The sequence below is a fragment of the Microcaecilia unicolor genome, chromosome 4 (assembly GCF_901765095.1).
Source record: "Microcaecilia unicolor chromosome 4, aMicUni1.1, whole genome shotgun sequence".
Lineage (NCBI taxonomy): Eukaryota > Metazoa > Chordata > Amphibia > Gymnophiona > Siphonopidae > Microcaecilia > Microcaecilia unicolor.
In genome coordinates, this window is record NC_044034.1 from 290,084,696 (window position 1) to 290,102,729 (window position 18,034).

Here is an 18,034-nt window from a genome sequence, read left to right on the forward strand (position 1 = left end):
TACATTTAAAATGAATCGGAGAAAATTTCTTCACTCAACATATAATTAAACTCTGGAATTTGTTGCCAGAGAATGTAGTAAAAGCAGTTAGCTTAGTGGGGTTTAAAGAAGGTTTGGTTATCTTCCTAAAAGAAAGGTCCATAAGCCATTGTTAAAATGGACTTTTCAATTCAAATTCAAATCAGTTCTTGTAAACCACTAATATCCCCTTTCCAGGGTTCAGTACGGTTTACATTCTACTACTACTACTACTTAGCATTTCTATAGCGCTACAAGGCATACGCAGCGCTGCACAAACATAGAAGAAAGACAGTCCCTGCTCAAAGAGCTTACAATCTAATAGACAAAAAATAAATAAAGTAAGCAAATCAAATCAATTAATGTGAACGGGAAGGAAGAGAGGAGGGTAGGTGGAGGCAAGTTGTTACAAGTGGTTACGAGTCAAAAGCAATGTTAAAGAGGTGGGCTTTCAGTCTAGATTTAAAGGTGGCCAAGGATGGGGCAAGACGTAGGGGCTCAGGAAGTTTATTCCAGGCGTAGGGTGCAGCGAGACATTCTAGGTGAGTCATAAGCAAATAGTGTTAGTGTGAGGTTTTAGAAACATTAGAGACCACTGGATTAATACATGAGACTAAAAACATTAAGGAAAGGATAATGGATGGTACTTGGGGAAATCCACTACTTATTTCTAGGATAAGCAGCATAAAATGTATTGTATTGTTTTGGGATCTTGCTAGGTACTTGTAACCTGGATTGGCCACTGTTGGAAACAGGATGCTGACCTTTGAACTATCCCAGTATGGCAATACTTGTGTTCTTATGTACTTATTTAGAGAAGAGTAAATACAATAATAAATTACACAGAATATACATTGTAAGAAGGAAGAGGCTGTCCTACCCTGGTTAGGCCCCTAGAGGGCGTAGTTCCCCTAAAATGTCCAGGGAAAAGGGCTGGGTGAGTCGCTGAAGGGAGCCAGAAAGGGGAGGTAGAGCTGGAGGTCGCTAGGACCTGGGGTGAGTCCTGGAGGATAGCTGGAGGTCGCTAGGACCTGGGGCAAGTCCTGGAGGATAGCTGGAGGTCGCTAGGACCGGGGAGAGTCCTGGGGATAGAAACAGGTGCAGCAGGTTATGGGCTGGGGCCTGTGTGGCTATTAACTACTTATACTCCTCCTGAGTTGTGAAGGGAGGAGGAGAGCTGGCCGCTGGAGAAAGAGCTGGTAACTAAAGCAAAGAGGAATCCCCATGAGAAGTACTGGCTGTGCCCTTTGGATTGGTGGTAGAACTGTGTGTTCCCAAGAAGGAAGCTGGCTGGGGGAAGAAGGCCCTAGAGTGCCAGGTAGAAGAACTATGGGTTCAAAGAGGTACTGTGTGTCCCAGCTGAAAAGCCTGTGTGTCTAGAACAGTGAAGAGGGACTGTGTGTCCGGGGACTGAGTTAGTACTGAGCCCAAATGGATGTGTGAGGGCTCAGGGGGAAGAAATCTATGGACATTGAACTGTGCAAGAAGAAATGTTTAAAATGGAAGATTGCACTGAGTAGGAAGAAATGAAATGGTTAAGCTGGAAGAACTGTTTAAGCTTGTGAAAGTGTTTTAAGCTAAAAGAAGTGTGCCCCAGGGGCTGGAATAAAGTTGTGTATGAAAATAACCTGATTGGTGAAACCTGACTATGTTTGCTTTTTGAGAAGCAGGTCACCCTGAGCAGAAAAGGGTGGTAGCTTAATTTGCATAAATCTGCATACTGAGAACCAACTCACCCTGAGTGAAAGAGGGATCTGGGAGCCTGAGGTGGGAGCTTCATCATCACAATAGCCTCATCATTTTCACAACATATCATGTTTCTTTTCAAGATGTTATCTTGTGATTATTATATTGAAATTTCATAAATAAAAAGTTTATAAAAATCCAGATATTCCTGAACATTAATCACAAATAGCTTCCACATCTGGCATTAAATACTAGTATTGGTGTTCTTTAGCCCTGTGGTTCATCCTCAAGGCATCCCATACTGGTGCATGGTCTGAGCATGTAATAGCTTTAGCTTTCATCCCCACTATACCAGAAGCCAGTGTCTTATAAATTAAAATAAAATCAGTGTGTGAAAAGTATTGTGCATCTGTGAGTGGAAAGTATATACCCTGGAATCAAGGTTAAACAATCTGCAAGCATTTATAACCCCCAGAGTTTTCATTAGAGCCCTTAACTGCCTTTAATCACTCTCAAGATAGGGGGTGCCCCCATGAGTTATATACAGTGAGATGTATCATTAAATTAAAATTTCCCTCCAAGATCAACTGCCCATCCCTTTTTTTCCAGCAGTTTCTCCTCTAAGGCCCTAGAAAAGTAGGCCTTGGTCTAAGTGGAATCATAGACTTTAACAATATTATACATTTTACAATTTAGTGAAACTTGTTCTAAAAAGCACCCTGCTTGATACATCATCTTATGCAGCACTGAATGCTGCAACTCTTTAGCAAACAAATGCAACCCCACTCTGCTTTATTTCAAATATGTTAGAAACAAAAACAATTGTAGGAAGGCAACCAAACCTTCATCTCTCCTTCTCCAATGCATGTCCTGCACCAGCTTGATAGAAGCTTTCAAGCACAGCTTTTTAGTAGAAAAGTTGAGCTCCCTTATATTAAGCAAAACCATCTCTTTAGTCTTTCCTTGTATGAGAATCATTCTATCTTCTTAATCAATTTGGTTGCCCTTCTCTGTACCTTTTCCAGTTCCACTACAGCCAGCTCAGGGAGCAGAGGCCTGGTGTTGGAACTGAATTCAAGCCCTCTGTATGGCTGGCTGGCAAAGGTATATATGGGAATGGAGTATCGCACCATTCACAGAAGAAAATATTTATGTACAACCTTTGAAAAACTGAAATAGATAAAACCATAGGGCCGGATGGGATTCATTGAAGAATATTAAAAGTAATGCCACACTGGGAAAAGACCAAGGGTCCATCGAAGGGTTCATTGAAGGAAATGAGAAATCCTCTTAAGGGTTTATTTAATCGATCCTTGGAAATGAGAGAGGTTCCACAGAATTGGAGAAGAGGATGTGCTCCCACTTTCTTTCTGAAAAGTTCTGAGAGAAGAGGACATCTCTGTGGGTAGCTACATTGTCTCCCTGTGAGCTTATTAAAATAGGGGACTATAATCAAGTCCTAGATCCTTTCATTGATGTTACTAGGGTGTCTAGATCCTGTATAAGTTTAAATCCTTCTCAAATATATTGGGGCTTGTTGATCCATGGAGAATCCTTAATCCAGATGGTAAGAATTAGGTTTTTATTTTTCAACTACATCAAATTTGTTCACGGATTGACTATGCTTTAATTTCCAAATAATTATGGATATTGAAGTAGCATGTATTGGTAATATTATTGTCTCAGATCATGCTGAGGTTCTGTTGATATTCCATGACTTGCTTCCTAATAATAATTCCCCAATATGGAAGTTCAATAACATACTCCTTCAAGATTCTAAATTTATAGAATTAATGAGTGATGCCATCAAGGAATACTTCCAACAAATTAGCTCCTGTCCCTCAATATGTTAAATGGGATGCCTTGAAAGCCAAACAGAGATATGATTATCAATTTTACTGCTCAATTAAAGTTAGCAAGAGCTCTTTAATTCCTCTAGAAAATGATATTGCTCAATTGGAAACTAAATTATTTCATTGTTAAGATGATTTGGTTCTTCAGAAACTTGCAAACCAAATTTGAATATAATAAAATCCTAAGTGAGCATGCCAGGGGAGAATTATTTCTTTAAGGATGTAATAGATATGTGGCTGGCAATTGGGCAGGTAAATTGCTTGCATCCTATTTGAAAGGAAGGAAGCAGAGATCTATGATTCCCACCATTAAGATCATAAGGGATCTGTACTTACCTCTCAACTTATAATTAAACATTTTAATTAATATTATACTTCTTTGTATGCTTCCGAGATGCAAGGGTCCATTGATTTAATTGATTCCTTCCTCTCTAGAATACAGAAACCAGCTCTTTCTGATGCAGATAAAGCCAAATTAGAATCTCCAATTACTAGTAAAGAAATAGAAGAGGCCTTGAAATCCTTTAAAAAAACAAAAACACCTGGTATGGATGGTTACACAGTAGAATTTTCAAAACTTTTCAGGTAGACCTAATTCCCCATTTACTTGAACTTTTTCAGGCATTTCTAAGTCAGGAAGAAATGAAAGAGTCAATAACTGAATCCTTCACAGTTGTTTTACCTAAATCAGGACAAGATCCTTTTAGAAGTTACCAACTACAGGCCCATTTTGTTAACAAATGCAGAGTATTTATTAAAGTATTAACTGCTAGATTTTCTATTTTAATGGAGCAACTGATATCTACAGACCAATCAGGTTTTATTCCCAACCGGCACTCTTCTAACAGCTCCAGATTGTGTCTTCAACTTTTACAGGTTGCCAAGTCTCTGCCTTGTCCTGTCTTCTCTGTAGCACTTGAGGTGGAGAAGGCATTTGACAGGGTGGAATGGCCCTACATGTTTTCAATACTCTGATGGTCTGGCTTTGGACCTACCTTTATTTCTATGATTCACCTCTTATACTCCAATCCTGTGGCTAGGCTGTATGTGAATAATATGATATCTAATCCTTACCAGTTGTGTAAGGGAACCAGGAAAGGTTCCACCTTTCCTTTTTGACCTTGCCCTGGAATCCCTATTATGGGCTATAATCACCAAATATAAAGGATGTTCCCTATGGGGGGGTGGAATATAAATTGTCTACATATGCAGATGACATCCTCCTTTGTCTTACCAAACCCCCTCCCACTTCCCTTCTAACTTTATTATCATTAATTGATACATTTGAAGCCTTCTCATGTTATAAAGTAAATTGGACAAAATCTGAACTTATGCCCATGAATGTATTTGCTACTAAAGAACTATTTGCGCAATTTCCCTTTTTATGGAAAACTAATGGTGTCAAATATCTGGGTATTTTGTTATTCCCTCATCTTGATGCTGTTTTAAAAAATAAGAGATCTCAAATTTTGTCTAAAATTTCTGTGCTAATTAGTCTCCACTCCAGTTAAGTTGGTGGGGAAGGCTGGAAACTACAAAATGTCTGTAGGACCCATCATAATATACCATATGCCCATGATTCCGATTTATTTCCAATCTCATTCTATAAAGCAGTTGATAATGTTCTTGCTACACTCCTCTAGAGAGGTAAGAGACCCCATATTGCTTTACATACTCTACAATTGGAAAAAAATAATGGTGGTGTTAATTTTCCCCATTTTTTTCAAATATCATTTGGCCTTTATTCTTAGAAGGGAGTTCTCTGGTTGCACAACACTTCCTCTCACTTACTGCCTGCCTGGTTTCAACTGGAAAGGGACCTTATTGCTCCTGTGTGTCTGCAATATCTATTGGGGTTAACTTTTCCTCCACACACCTTAAAATTAATGTTATTTTATCATCAACTCTTTTAGCATTGCAGTCTTTGGAAAACTCGTTTCCAACAAGAATTCTGTCTACGATTCCTATCTCGTTATGGTGGAATTCTCTCTTCAAGGTTGATGCACATCTTGATTCCTGGCATTGTTGGAGAGATAGAGGTATCTGGAATTTGGATCAGTTATTGGATCAAAAACGCTTATTCTTTTACTGAACTGAGGAAAAGATTTCATCTTCCTTACTCACAATGCTCCAAGTGGTTGCAATTCACACATATTAGAAAGACAAGGCTGTTGGATCTCAACAAGCTTTCTTCTTCCTCACCTACATTGAATTTCTGTTCCTCCTCTTCCTTTCATATGCTTTCTGCCTCAGGGCTCTACAAACAGCTCCATCATTGTACCCAACCAGACAATCCTTCTTTGGTGTCTTCCATTTGGATTCATGAGAGGCACATTTACTATGTTACTATTAGGCTCATTTTCAAAAGAGATAGACGTCCAAAAAGTGACAAAAGTCAGCATTTGGACATTTACCTCACAGAAACGTCCAAATCAGTATTATCGAAACCTCTTTTTGGACGTCCTTCTCTGAAGTCCGCCAGAAAGACGTCCAAATCTCAAGGGGGCGTGCCAGGGGCATATTTAAGGTGAGACTTGGGCGCTCCTAAGACATGGACATCTTTCAGCAATAATGGAACAAAACAAAGACGTCCAAGACTAAAACTTAGACGTTTTGAGCTAGACCTGTTTTTATAAGAAATAGTACAGTGGGAATTGAACCCACTTCCCCAAGATCAGTCTGCTTCACTAACCACTAGGCTACTCCTCTACTCCACACAAAAGGTGCCCCAAATGACCAGATGAGCACTGGAGGGACTCGGGGATCACTTCCCCTTACTCCGCCAGTGGTCACTATCCCCCTCCCACCCCCCAAAAAATGTGATTAAAAATATTACTTGCCAGCCTCTATGCCAGCCTCAGATGTTATACTCAGATCAATTAGAATAGCATGCAGGTCCCTGGAGTAGTCTAGTAGTGGTGCAGTGCACTGCAGACAGGTGGACCCAGGCTTCTACCTCCCCCTACTTGTTACTCTTGTGGAGGAAACTGTGAGCCCTCCAAAACCCACTGTACCCACATATTGGTGCTCCCTTCACATGTAAGGACTATGGTAGTGGTGTACAGTTGGGGGTAGTGGGTTTTGGGGGGCTCAGCAGACAAGGTAAGGGAGCAATGGTGAGATGTGTACCTGGAGCATTTTATAAAGTCCACTGTTGTGCCCCCAAAGATGCTCTATTGCTTTCCTGGGATGTCACTTTTCCACTATTCTACCTGATATCAAGCTTTCTATTTTTTTTATAGCATCTGAGCCTTTGTCTATTGTTTATCATTAGATTTGGGCTTTGAATTCAGATCAATAGATGAAAACGAGGTCTCATAGAAAAGCTACGAAAATGGTATGGGATTTGTGTTGCAAACCGTGCAAGGAGAGACCTGCTGACCTGAACATGTATACCTTGGAGGAAAGGAGAAACAGGGGTGATATAATACAGATGTTCAAATATTTGAAAGGTATTAATCCGCAAACAAACCTTTTCTGGAGATGGGAAGGTAGTAGAACTAGAGGACATGAATTGAGGTTGAAGGGGGGCAGACTCAGGACTAATGTCAGGAAGTATTTTTTCACGGAGAGGGTGGTGGATATGTGGAATTCCCTCCCACGGGAGGTGGTGGAGATGAAAACGGTAATGGAATTTAAACATGCGTGGGATAAACATAAAGGAATCCTGTTTAGAAGGAATAGTTCTGTGGAATCTTAGCGGAGATTGGGTGGCGACGCCGGTAATTGGAAACAAAACGGGAGCTGGGCAGACTTCTATGGTCTACGCCCTGATCGTGACTGAATAGATAGGGATGGGCAGGAGTGTAAATTTTAAGGGGCTTCGATGTTACCTTCAGAACTTAGTACAAGAACAGTACTGGGCAGACTTCTACGGTCTGTGCCCTAAGAAAGCAAGGACAAATCAAACTTGGGTATACATATAAAGTATCACATACTATGTAAAGTGAGTTTATCTTGTTGGGCAGACTGGATGGACTGTACAGGTCTTTATCTGCCGTCATTTACTATGATACTATCGTTACTATATATCTAAATACCAGAGTGCTATTTTTCCATACTTCATAGCAAGAGTGTAAATTCCCTAATTACCTGTCCTAATGCAACTGAAGCTTTTACCTCCTCAGTGCATGTAAATGGTTTCATCCCTGTGTGGATTCTCTGATTCCATGTGAGGCTTTCTTTCCAAGCAAAGCTTTTACCACACTCAGGACATGTAAATGGTTTCACGTCTGTGCACTTTGAGATTTACATTACAACCTAAGCTTTTACCACACATAGAACATGTGAATGGTTTCACTTTATTGTGGATTTTTTTGTGTATTTTGTACGTTTTGCAGTTGGATGTATTTGTTTGAAAATGGACCAAAAAATAAAACATCCAAATCACAAAACATTTTTCCAATCAGCATTTTCAAAAGGAAAAAAAGAGACTTTTTTTTGTAGAAAATGACCTTTCCTGTTCTGATTTTGGACCTTTCAATAATACAGTCAGGGACGCCCAAATCTTGAAATGTAGGTCGTCCTTAGAGATGGGCGTCTTTGGTTTCAAAATCAGAAACAACCAAGTCTAGGGATGACCATCTCTAGAAATGACCAAATGCAAGCCCTTTGGTTGTGGGAGGAGCCAGCATTCGTAGTGCACTGGTCCCCCTGACATGCCAGGACACCAACCAGACACCCTAGGGGGCACTGCAGTGGACTTCAGAAATTGCTCCCAGGTACATAGCTCCCTTACCTTGTGTGCTGAGCCCCCCAAAACCCACAGCAGTACACCACTACCATAGCCCTTACGGGTGAAGAGGGGCACCTAGATGTGGGTACAGTGGGTTTCTGGTGGGTTTTGGAGGGCTCACATTTACCACCACAAGTGTAACAGGTAGAGGGGGATGGGGATGGGTCCACCTGCCTAAAGTGCACTGCACCCACTAAAACTGCTCCAGGGACCTGCATACTGCTGTGATGGACCTGAGTATGACATTTGAGGCTGGCACAAAATATTTTTAAAGAACGTTTTTGAGGGTGGGAGGGGGTTAGTGACCACTGGAGGAATAAGGGGAGGTCATCCCCGATTCTCTCCGGTGGTCATCTGGTCAGTTTGGGCACCTTTTTGTGCCTTGGTCGTAAGAAAACCAGGACCAGGTAAAGTCGTCCAAGTACTCGTCAGGGATGCCCTTTTTTTTTCCATTATGGGTCGAGGACGTCCATGTGTTGGGCATGCCCAAGTCCTGCCTTCGCTACGCCACCGACACGCCCCCGTGAACTTTGGTCATCCCTGCGATGGAAAACAGTTGGGGACATCCAAAATCGGCTTTCAATTATACCAATTTGGACGACCCTGTGAGAAGAACGCCCATCTTCCGATTTGTGTTGAAAGATGGGCGTCCTCTTTCGAAAATGAGCCTGATGGTCATCTATGATCACTTTTATAGAATCACATTAAGATATATATTGGAATAGTTTTATATGTGGTTCAAATTTGCCCTTCTGCATTATCTTTATCTTGTGACTTCTCTGTGTCTAGGTCATCACATATCCTTGGAACAATATCTTTTTCACTTAAGTCAGGGTGTTTCTGCTTTTTTGGACATAGATTGTTACTTTTCTTGTCTACTGATACACCATCTTGCTTCAACATTGAAGACTCTTGAATCAGATTGTTTTTGTCTATTGATTGTTTTATGTTTTTGTTTTCCTATTTTGTAATGTTTATAAATCTCAATAAAATATATTGAACTCAGACAGCTGAGACTGGAGGAATACAGAGAGACAATCCTGCTGATGTTTGTACAAATTAACTAGCTGGGAACAACCGCCAACCATATAACTTGCGTCTCGGCAGATAGCTGGTCATTTTCAGCAGTATTTAACCAGATATTGCTGCTGCAAATGCCTGATTAGCGCCACAAATAAAGCCAGTAGTGTTTGGGTGTACCAGGGGCATGACCGGTTAAGTTCCAATATTTGTAATTTAACAGGCCAGATTTAATGGGCAAATAAGGCCACATAAATAGCAGTCCTATTTGCCCATTAAGCCATAGCTGGTTATATCTGAATATTGACTTAACCAGTCATGTGCTAGCTAGTGTTGCAAGAACCGGATATTCAGTGCCCGTCCCCAGAAACAGCTCGGCATTGAATACCTGGGTTGAATGTCGGCAGTGGGCAGAGCACTGCCATCTGCTGGCCGAATATTGGGGGGAATATTTATTATGGCAGCTCCAAAATTGGTGGAATTCATTACTACAACTGTGACAAGTTCAGCCAGTACTCTCCTTCAGGAAACAATTAAAAGCCTTTTTTTTTCCAGCAGGCTTTTGAATGATTCTAAATTACATTTTATTGTTTGAAAGATTCTTTTATTTGTTGATACATCTTGTATTTTGTTTGTTATCTTTATTTTGAATGTTACTATGTAAGCTGGCTAGAATTGTAGATGTGGGATATACAAGTTTTTAAAATATAAATATAGTAGTAGCAGCAGCTACAGAAGGAAGGATCTGTAAGTGCCAGCAGTAATGGCAACTTTGATGCCACTTGACAGAGTATACATAGCGATCAGCAGGTGGCCAGATGTTATAGTTCCTACAACTTCTTGTCATCTGCTGATTACTAAGGCTGAGAAACCCAGCCAGGGAGCTAAGCTGGTCTCAAAATTTTGGTAGGGCCATGACCTCTGCAGCCCACCCCATTCTAACACCTATGCCTGTATGTAACTCACCTGGAGCTACTACTGAGAAGGCATGAACTAAATTCAAAATAAACACTACCAGAAATTTGCACCAGCCAGACCTCAGCAAATCTTACAAGTCTTAACAAGAAGCAAAAGTTGGCTTACCTCAGCCAGGTTGCAGCAACTAAATGTATTCTGTAAAGGCATAGACTTGGCCTTTAGTTCCTTCCCTGGGCCTCTTTAACCTCAGCCTGGCCCTGTCTTTTAAACACCCAGGTATTGACTCCACCCCTCCTGGCTCACCTCTTCCTGGGGTGGGATCAGTGCTGTTAAGGTGGCCCAGGCTAATTAGAGAGGAACGTTTCTTAAGGGTGAGGGGTAGTGTTCTTTTTTTAAATTTTTTATTTATAACCATTTAAATTTTTACAAGCGATAAAACAACTTGCCGGAAATACAGAGAAAGTAATATGTAGGAATTATTTCAGTCAGGTAATTCTATTCTCTTCCTTAGACCACTAAATAGGGAGAGTGAAACAAGATAAGGAGATCAATTAAACAGTAAACAGAAAACAAAAAATGTGGTATTAACCTGATTATGCCCAGATATTACTCATCTAATTCATTATTCCACATTGATCATCTGGTTGGCTTCTTCAAGGCCAATACGGTGTATAGTCAAATCATTTCATTGAAAAACATACTTATTGTCCAATATTAGTTAGAAATAATACATCTGATTACATTCTTTCTCTTTTAAAAACCAGAAGTTATTTAACAATACATATACTTAAGTCTCTAATTCAAATCCCACTGATTAAAGTAATCCCAGTTTTCACAGGCTTCACTCCTTTTAAAGGAATAATTTGAGGAAATATTTCTGAGGAAAGCTTTAGGAGTCATACCCGGAACTCTGGGAAAAACAATGATCTCTATATTAATCATCTATAATAATATTCATTTTATTATTCAAAATTTCTGGTCTATTATCATAACCACTTCTTGCTCATGTAGAATCATTTGTTATATCAATTTTTTGCTCTCAAAGGGTTCATTTGAATTGTCCATGTAACTCTCTAATAAAATTATATCTGAAACAAAATTATTTACTGCCACCGTTAGGTCCCGAAGCGCCTTCCAGATAGTATTCAATGTAACCTCCAAGGGAGCCAAAAACTCCAAGTTGATTTCTCATAGGTGTTTAGGAGTGGTTCTGCCGATTCGGGTTCTGCTGTAAACGTCCTCCGTTTCAGCATATACCTCTAACTCACTCCTTCACTCCTTTGGACAATGGTGGTTGAATAATTCGGGAGCGATGGAGTTGTTTTTTCCAGGTCCAAGAGTGTCGACGCTCCTTCGCCGGCGCTAATCAAAGGACTCGCCAACCCTTTCATCTGTGGGCAGTTTGTCGTGCAGCGGTCCCACACTTGCTGCTCAGGGGATAAAACGCTGGCCATCGACGGGTGACCACCGGTTGTCCCCTTCCTCTCAGTTAAGGTAACCAATTGCAGAGAGGAAATTTATGTAAAGAGGACGAAACTTCAGAGGGCATACGAATTTCAGGTCACCATCTTACCACTCTCCCAGTTTGGGACACTCTTTGTCTGGTTTCTCCTCAGAGGCCTGTCTGATATGGGTAACCCTTCAGCATAGCCCTCTAAGTCATTGAAACACACAAGTCCCTCCACCTCTACAAGGTGGTGTCCCTTCGGAGGGGGGGAGGTAGTGTTCTATAAACCCCATGACACTGGCACAAAAAATAATGTTCTTTTCATGTACCAAAAGTCTTCCCTGACTCTTTTCTTCTGCTTGTGTAGTGATATAAATTTTATATACAGGTAGTGTGCTAATGCTATTAGAACACACTAACCATTAGTAAATGACTAGCCCCCTCTCCATGATATTATAATCAGATACTAGTGCCTGTTGTTACAACTTTTCCAGATTTACACACATCATTACGTTTTAGCTCAACACATATCCACTTCTCTGCTAAACAAGATGCATCCCAAATGTCATTTAAATTATTTGTGAACCTCTAATCCTGATTTAATGATCTATTAAACAAACATTGCAACAAAAATATGATATCATGTTCTGTACAGGAAATGTTCCTGAGGGAAAGTCGAGCACATGTGCAGGATAATAAATGCATCTAACGGACTGAAGCTGTACTTTTAATAAAAATTGTAATATTTGGCCTTGGGGGGGGGGGGGGGGGGGAAGAATAGGACGGACGCAGCTGTTTCCATGGTAACTGTCCCTTAAGTCTCTATAAAACACAATTCTTTCTTCCTGTCTTCTGAACACTGTGAGGTGGGGTGGTTAGTGCTGAATTTCTTGCCTGTAATAGTAATAGATGGGGGTGGGGTGGGGGGGGGGGGGGGGGAATACCATGCCATGCTTGGTTTTGCTGTTTGTGACACAGTCCTCTGTGTTGCAGATCCAGGCCAAGGCCTAGGCCTGAAATGCTATTTAAAAAATAAATGTAAAATGAAGAAAACAGATCCAGGGATGTGCTGTTCACACACTCCAGTGCTCTCTTCATGCAGTTAGGAGGGAGATTTCTAAGGAATAGTTGCTGTTTGAGTTATCACCTTACCTAAGTCAGCTCTAAAGGCTAAGCCATTGCCAGTCCTAATGTTGTCCCACTGGATCTCCAGACATAATTCTCATTTTTCTAATGTAATCCCGTTAGGTTGGGGTTTACTAAAAGAGTAAATCCCTGTAGAGAGTCACTGGGCGGAGTGATTGGAAGATCCCTGGGTGGGAGGAAGCCTAGCCTAAGGGAAGGAGTTTGAAATATAGAAAGATAGTGCCCTGGTACTGAAGAGTGAAGTGGGGAGGAGCTTGAGAGGAGATAAAAATGATAGTTTGCCCTTTAGGGTTTTTTTTTGGTTGCCTGCACGCTCCTGCCAAGTGACCCAAAGAAGGAGAAGGGGGATCCTGGAGCTAGAAATGAGGAGCAGTTGTTGTTCCACTCACAATACCTGGTGAAGGAGTCAGAGCTTCGGGAAGATTGGGGAGTCTGGCACATAAGCAGGGTTGAGGGCAGGACATAGCCTGCTCAAGGCCGGGGTGCCAACCTGTGAGGCAGGGGCGTAGCTACGGGTGGGCCTGGGCGGGCCCAGGCCCACCCAATCTTGACTCAGGGCCCGCCCACCTGCCAAGTCTGAGATGATCCTCCGCTCCGCCGCTACCACCGCCGCTGCGTCTCTGTGAGCAGCCTCGGCAAAAGAAGAAAATGAAGTTCGGGGCCGCGGCAGCCTACAGGCATGCGCTGTTGGCTCTGCCGTTCTCTGCCCCCGCTGACGTCAATTTCCTGTTCTGAGGGCTGAGGACTGGCAGACCAACAGCACATGCCTGAAGGCTGCTGCGGGCGGGGGGAAGCAGAAAGAGGGCCCAGGCTGGCCAGCTAAGCAGTACTAGTACCACATGTGGAGGAAGAGGCAGAGCACATAGGTGAGCAAGATGGGGATTGGGGCTGTCGCTGTTTTTAGGCTGGGGAATTTTAAGGCTATCTGGCAACCCATTCACAAAACATACTTTGTCGCAACAGATAGCTGCTTGTATTTTTTTTTCCCTCCCATGAAAAATGTAGATCCCTCATGACATGGCTCTTTATCTTCGGACTTTGGCTAGTACAAAAGCGCATCTTCACAGAGCTTCCCCATAGATGTTTGTAAGTGGGTATCCTTGTATACTTTTAGTGATCCGATATTGCCTCATCGTGTACCAACTCCCAAATCATCTCCAGTTTCGGACTTGATGTTGCGCTCTCCTCTGCTTTGACTCCATTTTTTGATAGGAAAGAGCAAACACTCACATAATGACATCACTCTACCTTTCCTTACCATCCTTCTTACTTCTTAGCCTTCCCTATCTCCTTTCTGTTTGTTATCCCATCTTAGCTTGCATTTATATCAAACCCTACAACTACTCGTTTACTACAATTAGTATGTTTCTTTTCATGACTGTAATTGTATTTACTATGTAAGTCACATTGAACCTGCAACATGTGGGAAAGCGCGGGGTACAAATGTAATAATAATAATAATAAAAGGTACGTGGAAACAAAAAATGCTGGGGTGGAGGAGCATAGAAAAAATATTTTGTTTGGAAGGAGAGGAGGAAGAAAGTGTGTCAAGGTGTATGTTGCATGGTGGGGGGGGAGAGAGATCAAAGATGTTGGATGGGTACAGAAAAAGGGGAAACACTGGATGGAAAGGAGGAAGAGAGAGGAGATGGATGAAAGGAGGGAGACACTGGACAGAAGGTGGAGAGTGAGGGAAGATGTTGGTGGAAGGGAGAGAGAGAGAAAGGGACATGCTGGATGGAGGTGAGAGGGGAGAAGCTGGATGGAAAGAAAGAAGAGTTGGGATGCTGGATAGAAGAGGGGTACAGAGAGAAAGATGAATGAAAAGATGGTGGGAGAAAGAGGGGACATGGAAAAGGGCAGGGGAGAGACAAGCTGTTGGGGAGAAGGTAGGGGAGCAAGGGGGAGACCCTAGTTGGTCAGATGGAGAGAAACAGGAGAAATGCTGGATGAAAGGAGGGAGAGAGAGGAAAAATGCTAGAAGTAGGGCACACTACTCATGCCTATATATATATTGCCCACCCATATTAGCTCTGGGCCCAGCCAAAATGTCAGGTCTGGCTACGCCACTGCTGTGAGGTACACCTGCGGAAGGAGGGCAGCCATAAGGGACTGTGCCTGGTGGTAGCAGAGTGAATCGGTGGAGGAGAGATCAGCTCTGAGGTTACATCTGGCGAACAGGATAGACATAGACAGGGGTGCTTGTGAATATGTGAATAGCCCTGACAAAAAGAAAAGAATCCCTTGTACATACATCCGGGAAGAAAATGTGGTATAGTTTCCATTATCGCTGAAAAACAAAAATGCCCAGCTCACAAATTGTCGAATAAAACATGGATGTCTATTTTTTTCAAAAATACGGTTCGGTCCACCCCTTCACGGACCCGTTCTCGGAGATAAACGCCCATGGACATAGACGTTTTCGTTCGATTATGCCCCTCTTTGGGACTTACAGAACAAATTTCAATGGACAGGATCAGGTATTACAAATCTCACACTGCTTTGCAGTGCCGCCAAGTGGGGGAGGGGGGCAAAATTCCCCAGGCCCGGGCCTCCAAGGGGGGGCCTGGCGCCAGGGTCTCTCTCTCTCTCTCTGCTGCTCCTGACAGGACCCAGATGATTGCGTCCCGACAGAGGCAGGAGAGAGAAAACTCCGGCGCTAGGCCCCCCTTGGAGGCTGGGGAGGACCCGGAGGAGCAGCAGATACAGCAGGCAGAAGAGAGCTTCTTCACAGTCAACTGCCGCATTGCCTTCCAAGCGGTTGCTTTTCCCCTCAAGCTCGCATTCTCGGTTTTGAAACTGAGCATGTGCGACCTAAGATAAAAAGCAGCCACAGGGGCAGGCCACGCAGCAGAACTGTGAAGAAGAGCAGCGCTAGAGTGGAGGAGAAAACTCGTCTGCTGGCGGGGCCTTGGGAGCCCTGCCAGCCAAGGTATTTCCAGTTGCGCCGGGCGGCAGCCATCCTGGGGGGTGGGGCCCGGCAGCAGTGGCGATCTGGGGATGACGATCCGGGAGGGGCAGGCCCAGCTCGGTCTCTCGGCAGCCCTGCTGCTTTGGGATGTAAATTCAAAACCAGGACTGGCCAAAGATCTATCTCCAGCCTGGAATTGGGTAACTTGGCATCTCTGTCATAGGGAGACATGTGTGGCAACCTCCCCTCAGACAGTAACTCACACTCTGCTGTCAGGCATGTCTTTCTACTACTACTACTTATCATTTCTATAGCGCTACTAGACGTACGCAGCGCTGTACACTTGAACATAAAGAGACAGTCTCTGCTCGACAGAGCTTACAATCTAATTAGGACAGACAGGAGATAAGGGAATATTAAAGTGAGGATGATAAAATAAGGGTTCTGAACAAGTGAATAAGGGTTAGGAGTTAAAAGCAGCATCAAAAAGGTGGGCTTTTAGCTTAGACGTCGAGGGTTTGAGCCAAGAGAATTTGTCAACTGGATGTAATAGTCCTGTTTGGCAAGTAAAAGAGCAGACTGGAAGGAGGTCAGCAAGAATTTGAAATGTATGAAGTCAGCATGGGCACGGGATTTCAGCCGAAGACGTTCGGCAGAGCGGGCACAGGAACGTAGGTAGCGGATTCTAGAGGTCAGTCAAGGCTGGGGTTTGGTACGTTTTACAGAATGAGAGAACGGGAGGAGCGAGAGTATCCAGAGCACAGGAGAGAATAGTATTATAGGAAGAGACAGCCTCATTGACAGACTTGGATAACATAGTGGTAGAGAAGAGATTTGAAACACTGGAGGACAGAGTAGAAGGGTCAATAGCCTGAAGATTCCTAAATGTATTGGTTAAGATTGGAGGGAACTGGGGAGGAGGGTGTTTAAGTGTGAAAGTTATCAGATGATGGCCAGAGAGGGGAAGAGTTGAGGCACAGAAACTGGAGAGTGAGCAGTTTGAGAAGTGGATAAAATCAAGACAGTGGCCATTCTGGTGAGTGGGGGCAGTGGAGTACAGTTGAAGATTGAAAGAGGATGTTAAAGCAAGAAATTGAGAAGCATAAGAGCCAGAGGGATTATTAGCATGAATGTTAAAATCCCCAAGAATGAGGGAAGGAGATGAAGGTTCAAGAAAGAAGGAAAGCCAGGCATCAAAGTCAGTGAAAAAGGAAGAAAGGGACTTATCAGGGGGTCCATAAATGACTGCTACTCGGAGAGGCAGAGGAGCAAATAGACGGATGGAGTGGACTTCGAAGGAAGAAAAACAGTGAGACCGAGGTGGAAGAAGAGGTTGAAATCTACAAGAGCGTGAAAGTAGTAGCCCGACACCACCTCCGCGGCCAACCGGGCGAGGAGTATGGGAGAAAAGATAACCACCATAGCATAGGGCCGCGACTGAAGCAGAGTCTTCAGGGTAAAGCCAAGTTTCAGTTAGGGCAAGCAGATGGAGAGTACGAGAGATAAAGAGGTCATGGATGTAGGAAAGTTTGTGGCCCAGATGCATCAACCGTACGTAAAAAAATCTAAAACCCTCGTCTGGTTACGTCAGAGGAGGGCGGGCCCAGGAGGGAGGAGGGACGTCGGAGACTGCAGAGGAGACGATCAGCTGTTCTTCCCCATGCAGCGCCCTCACACAAAGGTGAGAGGCGCTGCACAGCCCGGTAACAAGGAGGGGGGCACCAGTGGAGGGGGGGGAACGGTGGCGATGACTTCAGGGAGGGTGGCGGGGCGGGGCACGGGGCGGAGAATAGAGGGAGGCGGAACTGGGAAGAAAGAGAAGAGAGGAAGGGAAGGGCGAGCCGGGGCAGCTTAAACTTTGGATTTTTGGCAAGCGGGGAGCAGCGGCGACTTTGGGCGGTGGGGGGGTGCAAGGATGCTCATAAAGGACGCTCCTGACGAGCGCCTTTGCCCCATCCCGATCCTTTTTTTCCCCTCTTTTTTTAAAATGCAGATGGAGCGGGGAGCAGCATGGACCTCGGGCATCAATAAAGGACGCGCCTGACGCCCGTTTTTTCCCCCTCCCTCCCGATTTTTTTTCATTACATTTTGGCAGCTGGGCAGCTCTAATGAGAGGTACAGACCTCCGTTAGATTTCCTGCGTTTTTCCTGCGTTAAGGCAATCGGACAATGTTAGTGCATCTTGTTACAATGGGGTTTGTACACGAATTGCTCATCTGCATTCTGTTTTCGTTAGCTGCTACCTATGTCAGAAAAAGGCCTTTAATGCATGTCACGGTTTAAAACTTGTTTGTTAAAGG